The sequence below is a fragment of the Prenolepis imparis genome, unplaced genomic scaffold (genome assembly GCF_030444845.1).
Source record: "Prenolepis imparis isolate NDT839.2.m4 unplaced genomic scaffold, iyPreImpa1.0 SCAF_2, whole genome shotgun sequence".
Lineage (NCBI taxonomy): Eukaryota > Metazoa > Arthropoda > Insecta > Hymenoptera > Formicidae > Prenolepis > Prenolepis imparis.
The window spans coordinates 12,529,521-12,545,220 of record NW_028141160.1 but is presented as its reverse complement, the minus strand read 5'-3'; positions in this window follow the sequence as shown (position 1 = coordinate 12,545,220).

Genomic DNA, 15,700 nt, shown 5'->3' with positions numbered 1-15,700 from the left:
TGTACGCTGGTGTCTGCATGGTACCAAAAGATTCTGTAATCAATGTATTATTAAAATGTATAATCGATGAATTTTTGGCTCGTCTTAAAATATTGGAAATCGATACTTTTTTACCGCTGACCCTATGCGACGCAACTTAATTTATGTATATAAAGTTAAAAAATTAGTACGCTGGTGTCTGCATGCTACCAAAAGATTCGGTAATCAATGTATTATTAAAATGTATAATCGATGAATTTTTGGCTCGTCTTAATATATTGGAAATCGATACTTTTTACCGCTGACCATATGCGACGCAACTTCATTTTATGTATATCAAGTTAAAAAATTTGTACGCTGGGGTCTGTTTGGTACCAAATGATTCTGTAATCAATGTACTATTAAAATGTATAATCGATGAATTTTTGGCTCGTCTTAAAATATTAGAAATTAATACTTTTTTGACACGGACCCTGTGCGACGCATCCTTATTTTATGTTTATCGTATTAAAAAATTTGTACGCTGGTGTCTGCATGGTACCAAAAGATTCTGTAATCAATGTACTATTAAAATATATAATCGATGAATTTTTGGCTCGTCTTAAAATATTAGAAATTAATACTTTTTTGACGCGAACCCTGTGCGACGCATCCTTATTTTATGTTTATCGTATTAAAAAATTTGTACGCTGGTGTCTGCATGGTACCAAAAGATTCTGTAATCAATGTATTATTAAAATGTATAATCGATGAATTTTTGGCTCGTCTTAAAATATTGGAAATTGATACTTTTTACCGCTGACACTATGTGACGCAACTTCATTTTATGTATATCAAGTTAAAAAATTTGTACGCTGGGGTCTGTTTGGTACCAAATGATTCTGTAATCAATGTACTATTAAAATGTATAATCGATGAATTTTTGGCTCGTCTCAAAATATTAGAAATCGATACTTTTTTACCGCTGACCCAATGCGACGCAACCTTAATTTATGTATAGCAAATGAAAAAATTTGTACGCTGTTGTCTGCTTGGAACCAAAAGATTCTGTAATCAATGTACTATTAAAATGTATAATCGATGAATTTTTGGCTCGTCTTAAAATATTAGAAATTAATACTTTTTTGACGCGGACCCTGTGCGACGCATACTTATTTTATGTTTATCGTATTAAAAAATTTGTACGCTGGTGTCTGCATGGTACCAAAAGATTCTGTAATCAATGTATTATTAAAATGTATAATCGATGAATTTTTGGCTCGTCTTAAAATATTGGAAATCGATACTTTTTACCGCTGACACTATGCGACGCAACTTCATTTTATGTATATCAAGTTAAAAAATTTGTACGCTGGGGTCTGTTTGGTACCAAATGATTCTGTAATCAATGTACTATTAAAATGTATAATCGATGAATTTTTGGCTCGTCTTAAAATATTAGAAATTAATACTTTTTTGACGCGGACCCTGTGCGACGCATACTTATTTTATGTTTATCGTATTAAAAAATTTGTACGCTGGTGTCTGCATGGTACCAAAAGATTCTGTAATCAATGTATTATTAAAATGTATAATCGATGAATTTTTGGCTCGACTGAAAATATTGGAAATCGATACTTTTTTACCGCTGACCCTATGCGACGCACCCTTAATTTATGTATATAAAGTTAAAAAATTAGTACGCTGGTGTCTGCATGGTACCAAAAGATTCGGTAATCAATGTATTATTAAAATGTATAATCGATGAATTTTTGGCTCGTCTTAAAATATTGGAAATCGATACTTTTTACCGCTGACCCTATGCGACGCAACTTCATTTTATGTATATCAAGTTAAAAAATTTGTACGCTGGGGTCTGTTTAGTACCAAATGATTCTGTAATCAATGTACTATTAAAATGTATAATCGATGAATTTTTGGCTCGTCTTAAAATATTAGAAATTAATACTTTTTTGACGCGGACCCTGTGGGACGCATCCTTATTTTATGTTTATCGTATTAAAAAATTTGTACGCTGGTGTCTGCATGGTACCAAAAGATTCTGTAATCAATCTACTATTAAAATATATAATCGATGAATTTTTGGCTCGTCTTAAAATATTAGAAATTAATACTTTTTTGACGCGAACCCTGTGCGACGCATCCTTATTTTTTGTTTATCGTATTAAAAAATTTGTACGCTGGTGTCTGCATGGTACCAAAAATTCTGTAATCAATGTATTATTAAAATGTATAATCGATGAATTTTTGGCTCGTCTTAAAATATTGGAAATCGATACTTTTTACCGCTTACCCTATGCGACGCAACATTATTTTATGTATAACAAGTTAAAAAATTTGTACGCTGGTGTCTGTTTGGTACCAAATGATTCTGTAATCAATGTACAATTAAAATGTATAATCGATGAATTTTTGGCTCGTCTTAAAATATTTGAAATCGATATTTTTTTACCGCTGACCCTATGCGACGCACCCTTAATTTATGTATAGCAAATGATAAAGTTTGTACGCTGTTGTCTGCTTGGTACCAAAAGATTCTGTAATCAATGTACTATTAAAAAGTATAATCGATGAATTTTTGGCTCGTCTTAAAATATTAGAAATTAATAATTTTTTGACGCGGACCCTGTGCGACGCATCCTTATTTTATGTATAGAAAATGAAAAAGTTTGTACGCTGTTGTCTGCTTGATACCAAAAGATTCTGTAATCAATATACTATTAAAATGTATAATCGATGAATTTGTGGCTCGTCTTAAAATATTAGAAATTAATACTTTTTTGACGCGGACCCTGTGCGACGCATATTTATTTTATGTTTATCGTATTAAAAAATTTGTACGCTGGTGTCTGCATGGTACCAAAAGATTGTGTAATCAATGTATTATTAAAATGTATAATCGATGAATTTTTGGCTCGTCTTAAAATATTGGAAATCGATACTTTTTACCGCTGACACTATGCGACGCAACTTCATTTTATGTATATCAAGTTAAAAAATTTGTACGCTGGGGTCTGTTTGGTACCAAATGATCTGTAATCAATGTACTATTAAAATGTATAATCGATGAATTTTTGGCTCGTCTTAAAATATTAGAAATTAATACTTTTTTGACGCGGAACCTGTGCGACGCATACTTATTTTATGTTTATCGTATTAAAAAATTTGTACGCTGGTGTCTGCATGGTACCACAAGATTCTGTAATCAATGTATTATTAAAATGTATAATCGATGAATTTTTGGCTCGTCTTAAAATATTGGAAATCGATACTTTTTACCGCTGACACTATGCGACGCAACTTCATTTTATGTATATCAAGTTAAAAAATTAGTACGCTGGTGTCTGCATGGTACCAAAAGATTCGGTAATCAATGTATTATTAAAATGTATAATCGATGAATTTTTGGCTCGTCTTAAAATATTGGAAATCGATACTTTTTACCGCTGACCCTATGCGACGCAACTTCATTTTATGTATATCAAGTTAAAAAATTTGTACGCTGGGGTCTGTTTGGTACCAAATGATTCTGTAATCAATGTACTATTAAAATGTATAATCGATGAATTTTTGGCTCGTCTTAAAATATTAGAAATTAATACTTTTTTGACGCGGACCCTGTGCGACGCATACTTATTTTATGTTTATCGTATTAAAAAATTTGTACGCTGGTGTCTGCATGGTACCAAAAGATTCTGTAATCAATGTATTATTAAAATGTATAATCGATGAATTTTTGGCTCGTCTTAAAATATTGAAATCGATACTTTTTTACCGCTGACCCTATGCGACGCACCCTTAATTTATGTATATAAAGTTAAAAAATTAGTACGCTGGTGTCTGCATGGTACCAAAAGATTCGGTAATCAATGTATTATTAAAATGTATAATCGATGAATTTTTGGCTCGTCTTAAAATATTGGAAATCGATACTTTTTACCGCTGACCCTATGCGACGCAACTTCATTTTATGTATATCAAGTTAAAAAATTTGTACGCTGGGGTCTGTTTGGTACCAAATGATTCTGTAATCAATGTACTATTAAAATGTATAATCGATGAATTTTTGGCTCGTCTTAAAATATTAGAAATTAATACTTTTTTGACGCGGACCCTGTGCGACGCATACTTATTTTATGTTTATCGTATTAAAAAATTTGTACGCTGGTGTCTGCATGGTACCAAAAGATTCTGTAATCAATGTATTATTAAAATGTATAATCGATGAATTTTTGGCTCGTCTTAAAATATTGGAAATCGATAATTTTTACCGCTGACACTATGCGACGCAACTTCATTTTATGTATATCAAGTTAAAAAATTTGTACGCTGGGGTCTGTTTGGTACCAAATGATTCTGTAATCAATGTACTATTAAAATGTATAATCGATGAATTTTTGGCTCGTCTTAAAATATTAGAAATTAATACTTTTTTGACGCGGACCCTGTGCGACGCATACTTATTTTATGTTTATCGTATTAAAAAATTTGTACGCTGGTGTCTGCATGGTACCAAAAGATTCTGTAATCAATGTATTATTAAAATGTATAATCGATGAATTTTTGGCTCGTCTTAAAATATTGGAAATCGATACTTTTTACCGCTGACACTATGCGACGCAAATTCATTTTATGTATATCAAGTTAAAAAATTTGTACGCTGGGGTCTGTTTGGTACCAAATGATTCTGTAATCAATGTACTATTAAAATGTATAATCGATGAATTTTTGGCTCGTCTTAAAATATTAGAAATTAATACTTTTTTGACGCGGACCCTGTGCGACGCATACTTATTTTATGTTTATCGTATTAAAAAATTTGTACGCTGGTGTCTGCATGGTACCAAAAGATTCTGTAATCAATGTATTATTAAAATGTATAATCGATGAATTTTTGGCTCGTCTTAAAATATTGGAAATCGATACTTTTTTACCGCTGACCCTATGCGACGCAACTTAATTTATGTATATAAAGTTAAAAAATTAGTACGCTGGTGTCTGCATGCTACCAAAAGATTCGGTAATCAATGTATTATTAAAATGTATAATCGATGAATTTTTGGCTCGTCTTAATATATTGGAAATCGATACTTTTTACCGCTGACCCTATGCGACGCAACTTCATTTTATGTATATCAAGTTAAAAAATTTGTACGCTGGGGTCTGTTTGGTACCAAATGATTCTGTAATCAATGTACTATTAAAATGTATAATCGATGAATTTTTGGCTCGTCTTAAAATATTAGAAATTAATACTTTTTTGACACGGACCCTGTGCGACGCATCCTTATTTTATGTTTATAGTATTAAAAAATTTGTACGCTGGTGTCTGCATGGTACCAAAAGATTCTGTAATCAATGTACTATTAAAATATATAATCGATGAATTTTTGGCTCGTCTTAAAATATTAGAAATTAATAATTTTTTGACGCGGACCCTGTGCGACGCATCCTTATTTTATGTATAGAAAATGAAAAAGTTTGTACGCTGTTGTCTGCATGCTACCAAAAGATTCGGTAATCAATGTATTATTAAAATGTATAATCGATGAATTTTTGGCTCGTCTTAATATATTGGAAATCGATACTTTTTACCGCTGACCCTATGCGACGCAACTTCATTTTATGTATATCAAGTTAAAAAATTTGTACGCTGGGGTCTGTTTGGTACCAAATGATTCTGTAATCAATGTACTATTAAAATGTATAATCGATGAATTTTTGGCTCGTCTTAAAATATTAGAAATTAATACTTTTTTGACACGGACCCTGTGCGACGCATCCTTATTTTATGTTTATAGTATTAAAAAATTTGTACGCTGGTGTCTGCATGGTACCAAAAGATTCTGTAATCAATGTACTATTAAAATATATAATCGATGAATTTTTGGCTCGTCTTAAAATATTAGAAATTAATAATTTTTTGACGCGGACCCTGTGCGACGCATCCTTATTTTATGTATAGAAAATGAAAAAGTTTGTACGCTGTTGTCTGCTTGATACCAAAAGATTCTGTAATCAATATACTATTAAAATGTATAATCGATGAATTTGTGGCTCGTCTTAAAATATTAGAAATTAATACTTTTTTGACGCGGACCCTGTGCGACGCATACTTATTTTATGTTTATCGTATTAAAAAATTTGTACGCTGGTGTCTGCATGGTACCAAAAGATTGTGTAATCAATGTATTATTAAAATGTATAATCGATGAATTTTTGGCTCGTCTTAAAATATTGGAAATCGATACTTTTTACCGCTGACACTATGCGACGCAACTTCATTTTATGTATATCAAGTTAAAAAATTTGTACGCTGGGGTCTGATTGGTACCAAATGATCTGTAATCAATGTACTATTAAAATGTATAATCGATGAATTTTTGGCTCGTCTTAAAATATTAGAAATTAATACTTTTTTGACGCGGACCCTGTGCGACGCATACTTATTTTATGTTTATCGTATTAAAAAATTTGTACGCTGGTGTCTGCATGGTACCAAAAGATTCTGTAATCAATGTATTATTAAAATGTATAATCGATGAATTTTTGGCTCGTCTTAAAATATTGGAAATCGATACTTTTTACCGCTGACACTATGCGACGCAACTTCATTTTATGTATATCAAGTTAAAAAATTTGTACGCTGGGGTCTGTTTGATACCAAATGATTCTGTAATCAATGTACTATTAAAATGTATAATCGATGAATTTTTGGCTCGTCTTAAAATATTGGAAATCGATACTTTTTACCGCTGACCCTATGCGACGCAACTTCATTTTATGTATATCAAGTTAAAAAATTTGTACGCTGGGGTCTGTTTGGTACCAAATGATTCTGTAATCAATGTACTATTAAAATGTATAATCGATGAATTTTTGGCTCGTCTTAAAATATTAGAAATTAATACTTTTTTGACACGGACCCTGTGCGACGCATCCTTATTTTATGTTTATCGTATTAAAAAATTTGTACGCTGGTGTCTGCATGGTACCAAAAGATTCTGTAATCAATGTACTATTAAAATATATAATCGATGAATTTTTGGCTCGTCTTAAAATATTAGAAATTAATACTTTTTTGACGCGAACCCTGTGCGACGCATCCTTATTTTATGTTTATCGTATTAAAAAATTTGTACGCTGGTGTCTGCATGGTACCAAAAGATTCTGTAATCAATGTATTATTAAAATGTATAATCGATGAATTTTTGGCTCGTCTTAAAATATTGGAAATCGATACTTTTTACCGCTGACACTATGCGACGCAACTTCATTTTATGTATATCAAGTTAAAAAATTTGTACGCTGGGGTCTGTTTGGTACCAAATGATTCTGTAATCAATGTACTATTAAAATGTATAATCGATGAATTTTTGGCTAGTCTCAAAATATTAGAAATCGATACTTTTTTACCGCTGACCCAATGCGACGCAACCTTAATTTATGTATAGCAAATGAAAAAATTTGTACGCTGTTGTCTGCTTGGAACCAAAAGATTCTGTAATCAATGTACTATTAAAATGTATAATCGATGAATTTTTGGCTCGTCTTAAAATATTAGAAATTAATACTTTTTTGACGCGGACCCTGTGCGACGCATACTTATTTTATGTTTATCGTATTAAAAAATTTGTACGCTGGTGTCTGCATGGTACCAAAAGATTCTGTAATCAATGTATTATTAAAATGTATAATCGATGAATTTTTGGCTCGTCTTAAAATATTGGAAATCGATACTTTTTACCGCTGACACTATGCGACGCAACTTCATTTTATGTATATCAAGTTAAAAAATTTGTACGCTGGGGTCTGTTTGGTACCAAATGATTCTGTAATCAATGTACTATCAAAATGTATAATCGATGAATTTTTGGCTCGTCTTAAAATATTAGAAATTAATACTTTTTTGACGCGGACCCTGTGCGACGCATACTTATTTTATGTTTATCGTATTAAAAAATTTGTACGCTGGTGTCTGCATGGTACCAAAAGATTCTGTAATCAATGTATTATTAAAATGTATAATCGATGAATTTTTGGCTCGTCTTAAAATATTGGAAATCGATACTTTTTTACAGCTGACCCTATGCGACGCAACTTAATTTATGTATATCAAGTTAAAAAATTTGTACGCTGGGGTCTGTTTGGTACCAAATGATCTGTAATCAATGTACTATTAAAATGTATAATCGATGAATTTTTGGCTCGTCTTAAAATATTAGAAATTAAACTTTTTTGACGCGGACCCTGTGCGACGCATACTTATTTTATGTTTATCGTATTAAAAAATTTGTACGCTGGTGTCTGCATGGTACCAAAAGATTCTGTAATCAATGTATTATTAAAATGTATAATCGATGAATTTTTGGCTCGTCTTAAAATATTGGAAATCGATACTTTTTACCGCTGACACTATGCGACGCAACTTCATTTTATGTATATCAAGTTAAAAAATTTGTACGCTGGGGTCTGTTTGGTACCAAATGATTCTGTAATCAATGTACTATTAAAATGTATAATCGATGAATTTTTGGCTCGTCTCAAAATATTAGAAATCGATACTTTTTTACCGCTGACCCAATGCGACGCAACCTTAATTTATGTATAGCAAATGAAAAAATTTGTACGCTGTTGTCTGCTTGGAACCAAAAGATTCTGTAATCAATGTACTATTAAAATGTATAATCGATGAATTTTTGGCTCGTCTTAAAATATTAGAAATTAATACTTTTTTGACGCGGACCCTGTGCGACGCATACTTATTTTATGTTTATCGTATTAAAAAATTTGTACGCTGGTGTCTGCATGGTACCAAAAGATTCTGTAATCAATGTATTATTAAAATGTATAATCGATGAATTTTTGGCTCGTCTTAAAATATTGGAAATCGATACTTTTTTACCGCTGACCCTATGCGACGCAACTTAATTTATGTATATAAAGTTAAAAAATTAGTACGCTGGTGTCTGCATGCTACCAAAAGATTCGGTAATCAATGTATTATTAAAATGTATAATCGATGAATTTTTGGCTCGTCTTAATATATTGGAAATCGATACTTTTTACCGCTGACCCTATGCGACACAACTTCATTTTATGTATATCAAGTTAAAAAATTTGTACGCTGGGGTCTGTTTGGTACCAAATGATTCTGTAATCAATGTACTATTAAAATGTATAATCGATGAATTTTTGGCTCGTCTTAAAATATTAGAAATTAATACTTTTTTGACACGGACCCTGTGCGACGTATCCTTATTTTATGTTTATCGTATTAAAAAATTTGTACGCTGGTGTCTGCATGGTACCAAAAGATTCTGTAATCAATGTACTATTAAAATATATAATCGATGAATTTTTGGCTCGTCTTAAAATATTAGAAATTAATACTTTTTTGACGCGAACCCTGTGCGACGCATCCTTATTTTATGTTTATCGTATTAAAAAAATTGTACGCTGGTGTCTGCATGGTACCAAAAGATTCTGTAATCAATGTATTATTAAAATGTATAATCGATGAATTTTTGGCTCGTCTTAAAATATTGGAAATCGATACTTTTTACCGCTGACACTATGCGACGCAACTTCATTTTATGTATATCAAGTTAAAAAATTTGTACGCTGGGGTCTGTTTGGTACCAAATGATTCTGTAATCAATGTACTATTAAAATGTATAATCGATGAATTTTTGGCTCGTCTCAAAATATTAGAAATCGATACTTTTTTACCGCTGACCCAATGCGACGCAACCTTAATTTATGTATAGCAAATGAAAAAATTTGTACGCTGTTGTCTGCTTGGAACCAAAAGATTCTGTAATCAATGTACTATTAAAATGTATAATCGATGAATTTTTGGCTCGTCTTAAAATATTAGAAATTAATACTTTTTTGACGTGGACCCTGTGCGACGCATACTTATTTTATGTTTATCGTATTAAAAAATTTGTACGCTGGTGTCTGCATGGTACCAAAAGATTCTGTAATCAATGTATTATTAAAATGTATAGTCGATGAATTTTTGGCTCGTCTTAAAATATTGGAAATCGATACTTTTTACCGCTGACACTATGCGACGCAACTTCATTTTATGTATATCAAGTTAAAAAATTTGTACGCTGGGGTCTGTTTGGTACCAAATGATTCTGTAATCAATGTACTATTAAAATGTATAATCGATGAATTTTTGGCTCGTCTTAAAATATTAGAAATTAATACTTTTTTGACGCGGACCCTGTGCGACGCATACTTATTTTATGTTTATCGTATTAAAAAATTTGTACGCTGGTGTCTGCATGGTACCAAAAGATTCTGTAATCAATGTATTATTAAAATGTATAATCGATGAATTTTTGGCTCGTCTTAAAATATTGGAAATCGATACTTTTTACCGCTGACACTATGCGACGCAACTTCATTTTATGTATATCAAGTTAAAAAATTTGTACGCTGGGGTCTGTTTGGTACCAAATGATTCTGTAATCAATGTACTATTAAAATGTATAATCGATGAATTTTTGGCTCGTCTCAAAATATTAGAAATCGATACTTTTTTACCGCTGACCCAATGCGACGCAACCTTAATTTATGTATAGCAAATGAAAAAATTTGTACGCTGTTGTCTGCTTGGAACCAGAAGATTCTGTAATCAATGTACTATTAAAATGTATAATCGATGAATTTTTGGCTCGTCTTAAAATATTAGAAATTAATACTTTTTTGACGCGGACCCTGTGCGACGCATACTTATTTTATGTTTATCGTATTAAAAAATTTGTACGCTGGTGTCTGCATGGTACCAAAAGATTCTGTAATCAATGTATTATTAAAATGTATAATCGATGAATTTTTGGCTCGTCTTAAAATATTGGAAATCGATACTTTTTACCGCTGACACTATGCGACGCAACTTCATTTTATGTATATCAAGTTAAAAAATTTGTACGCTGGGGTCTGTTTGGTACCAAATGATTCTGTAATCAATGTACTATTAAAATGTATAATCGATGAATTTTTGGCTCGTCTCAAAATATTAGAAATCGATACTTTTTTACCGCTGACCCAATGCGACGCAACCTTAATTTATGTATAGCAAATGAAAAAATTTGTACGCTGTTGTCTGCTTGGAACCAAAAGATTCTGTAATCAATGTACTATTAAAATGTATAATCGATGAATTTTTGGCTCGTCTTAAAATATTAGAAATTAATACTTTTTTGACGTGGACCCTGTGCGACGCATACTTATTTTATGTTTATCGTATTAAAAAATTTGTACGCTGGTGTCTGCATGGTACCAAAAGATTCTGTAATCAATGTATTATTAAAATGTATAATCGATGAATTTTTGGCTCGTCTTAAAATATTGGAAATCGATACTTTTTACCGCTGACACTATGCGACGCAACTTCATTTTATGTATATCAAGTTAAAAAATTTGTACGCTGGGGTCTGTTTGGTACCAAAAGATTCTGTAATCAATGTATTATTAAAATGTATAATCGATGAATTTTTGGCTCGTCTTAAAATATTGGAAATCGATACTTTTTACCGCTGACACTATGCGACGCAACTTCATTTTATGTATATCAAGTTAAAAAATTTGTACGCTGGGGTCTGTTTGGTACCAAATGATTCTGTAATCAATGTACTATTAAAATGTATAATCGATGAATTTTTGGCTCGTCTTAAAATATTAGAAATTAATACTTTTTTGACGCGGACCCTGTGCGACGCATACTTATTTTATGTTTATCGTATTAAAAAATTTGTACGCTGGTGTCTGCATGGTACCAAAAGATTCTGTAATCAATGTATTATTAAAATGTATAATCGATGAATTTTTGGCTCGTCTTAAAATATTGGAAATCGATACTTTTTTACCGCTGACCCTATGCGACGCACCCTTAATTTATGTATATAAAGATAAAAAATTAGTACGCTGGTGTCTGCATGGTACCAAAAGATTCGGTAATCAATGTATTATTAAAATGTATAATCGATGAATTTTTGGCTCGTCTTAAAATATTGGAAATCGATACTTTTTACCGCTGACCCTATGCGACGCAACTTCATTTTATGTATATCAAGTTAAAAAATTTGTACGCTGGGGTCTGTTTGGTACCAAATGATTCTGTAATCAATGTACTATTAAAATGTATAATCGATGAATTTTTGGCTCGTCTTAAAATATTAGAAATTAATACTTTTTTGACGCGGACCCTGTGCGACGCATACTTATTTTATGTTTATCGTATTAAAAAATTTGTACGCTGGTGTCTGCATGGTACCAAAAGATTCTGTAATCAATGTATTATTAAAATGTATAATCGATGAATTTTTGGCTCGTCTCAAAATATTAGAAATCGATACTTTTTTACCGCTGACCCAATGCGACGCAACCTTAATTTATGTATAGCAAATGAAAAAATTTGTACGCTGTTGTCTGCTTGGAACCAAAAGATTCTGTAATCAATGTACTATTAAAATGTATAATCGATGAATTTTTGGCTCGTCTTAAAATATTAGAAATTAATACTTTTTTGACGCGGACCCTGTGCGACGCATACTTATTTTATGTTTATCGTATTAAAAAATTTGTACGCTCGTGTCTGCATGGTACCAAAAGATTCTGTAATCAATGTATTATTAAAATGTATAATCGATGAATTTTTGGCTCGTCTTAAAATATTGGAAATCGATACTTTTTACCGCTGACACTATGCGACGCAACTTCATTTTATGTATATCAAGTTAAAAAATTTGTACGCTGGGGTCTGTTTGGTACCAAATGATTCTGTAATCAATGTACTATTAAAATGTATAATCGATGAATTTTTGGCTCGTCTTAAAATATTAGAAATTAATACTTTTTTGACGCGGACCCTGTGCGACGCATATTTATTTTATGTTTATCGTATTAAAAAATTTGTACGCTGGTGTCTGCATGGTACCAAAAGATTCTGTAATCAATGTATTATTAAAATGTATAATCGATGAATTTTTGGCTCGTCTTAAAATATTGGAAATCGATACTTTTTTACCGCTGACCCTATGCGACGCACCCTTAATTTATGTATATAAAGTTAAAAAATTAGTACGCTGGTGTCTGCATGGTACCAAAAGATTCGGTAATCAATGTATTATTAAAATGTATAATCGATGAATTTTTGGCTCGTCTTAAAATATTGGAAATCGATACTTTTTACCGCTGACCCTATGCGACGCAACTTCATTTTATGTATATCAAGTTAAAAAATTTGTACGCTGGGGTCTGTTTGGTACCAAATGATTCTGTAATCAATGTACTATTAAAATGTATAATCGATGAATTTTTGGCTCGTCTTAAAATATTAGAAATTAATACTTTTTTGACGCGGACCCTGTGCGACGCATACTTATTTTATGTTTATCGTATTAAAAAATTTGTACGCTGGTGTCTGCATGGTACCAAAAGATTCTGTAATCAATGTATTATTAAAATGTATAATCGATGAATTTTTGGCTCGTCTTAAAATATTGGAAATCGATACTTTTTTACCGCTGACCCTATGCGACGCAACTTAATTTATGTATATAAAGTTAAAAAATTAGTACGCTGGTGTCTGCATGCTACCAAAAGATTCGGTAATCAATGTATTATTAAAATGTATAATCGATGAATTTTTGGCTCGTCTTAATATATTGGAAATCGATACTTTTTACCGCTGACCCTATGCGACGCAACTTCATTTTATGTATATCAAGTTAAAAAATTTGTACGCTGGGGTCTGTTTGGTACCAAATGATTCTGTAATCAATGTACTATTAAAATGTATAATCGATGAATTTTTGGCTCGTCTTAAAATATTAGAAATTAATACTTTTTTGACACGGACCCTGTGCGACGCATCCTTATTTTATGTTTATCGTATTAAAAGTTTGTACGCTGGTGTCTGCATGGTACCAAAAGATTCTGTAATCAATGTACTATTAAAATATATAATCGATGAATTTTTGGCTCGTCTTAAAATATTAGAAATTAATACTTTTTTGACGCGAACCCTGTGCGACGCATCCTTATTTTATGTTTATCGTATTAAAAAATTTGTACGCTGGTGTCTGCATGGTACCAAAAGATTCTGTAATCAATGTATTATTAAAATGTATAATCGATGAATTTTTGGCTCGTCTTAAAATATTGGAAATCGATACTTTTTACCGCTGACACTATGCGACGCAACTTCATTTTATGTATATCAAGTTAAAAAATTTGTACGCTGGGGTCTGTTTGGTACCAAATGATTCTGTAATCAATGTACTATTAAAATGTATAATCGATGAATTTTTGGCTCGTCTCAAAATATTAGAAATCGATACTTTTTTACCGCTGACCCAATGCGACGCAACCTTAATTTATGTATAGCAAATGAAAAAATTTGTACGCTGTTGTCTGCTTGGAACCAAAAGATTCTGTAATCAATGTACTATTAAAATGTGTAATCGATGAATTTTTGGCTCGTCTTAAAATATTAGAAATTAATACTTTTTTGACGCGGACCCTGTGCGACGCATACTTATTTTATGTTTATCGTATTAAAAAATTTGTACGCTGGTGTCTGCATGGTACCAAAAGATTCTGTAATCAATGTATTATTAAAATGTATAATCGATGAATTTTTGGCTCGTCTTAAAATATTGGAAATCGATACTTTTTACCGCTGACACTATGCGACGCAACTTCATTTTATGTATATCAAGTTAAAAAATTTGTACGCTGGGGTCTGTTTGGTACCAAATGATTCTGTAATCAATGTACTATTAAAATGTATAATCGATGAATTTTTGGCTCGTCTTAAAATATTAGAAATTAATACTTTTTTGACGCGGACCCTGTGCGACGCATACTTATTTTATGTTTATCGTATTAAAAAATTTGTACGCTGGTGTCTGCATGGTACCAAAAGATTCTGTAATCAATGTATTATTAAAATGTATAATCGATGAATTTTTGGCTCGTCTTAAAATATTGGAAATCGATACTTTTTTACCGCTGACCCTATGCGACGCACCCTTAATTTATGTATATAAAGATAAAAAATTAGTACGCTGGTGTCTGCATGGTACCAAAAGATTCGGTAATCAATGTATTATTAAAATGTATAATCGATGAATTTTTGGCTCGTCTTAAAATATTGGAAATCGATACTTTTTACCGCTGACCCTATGCGACGCAACTTCATTTTATGTATATCAAGTTAAAAAATTTGTACACTGGGGTCTGTTTGGTACCAAATGATTCTGTAATCAATGTACTATTAAAATGTGTAATCGATGAATTTTTGGCTAGTCTTAAAATATTAGAAATTAATACTTTTTTGACGCGGACCCTGTGCGACGCATACTTATTTTATGTTTATCGTATTAAAAAATTTGTACGCTGGTGTCTGCATGGTACCAAAAGATTCTGTAATCAATGTATTATTAAAATGTATAATCGATGAATTTTTGGCTCGTCTTAAAATATTGGAAATCGATACTTTTTTACCGCTGACCCTATGCGACGCAACTTAATTTATGTATATAAAGTTAAAAAATTAGTACGCTGGTGTCTGCATGGTACCAAAAGATTCGGTAATCAATGTATTATTAAAATGTATAATCGATGAATTTTTGGCTCGTCTTAATATATTGGAAATCGATACTTTTTACCGCTGACCCTATGCGACGCAACTTCATTT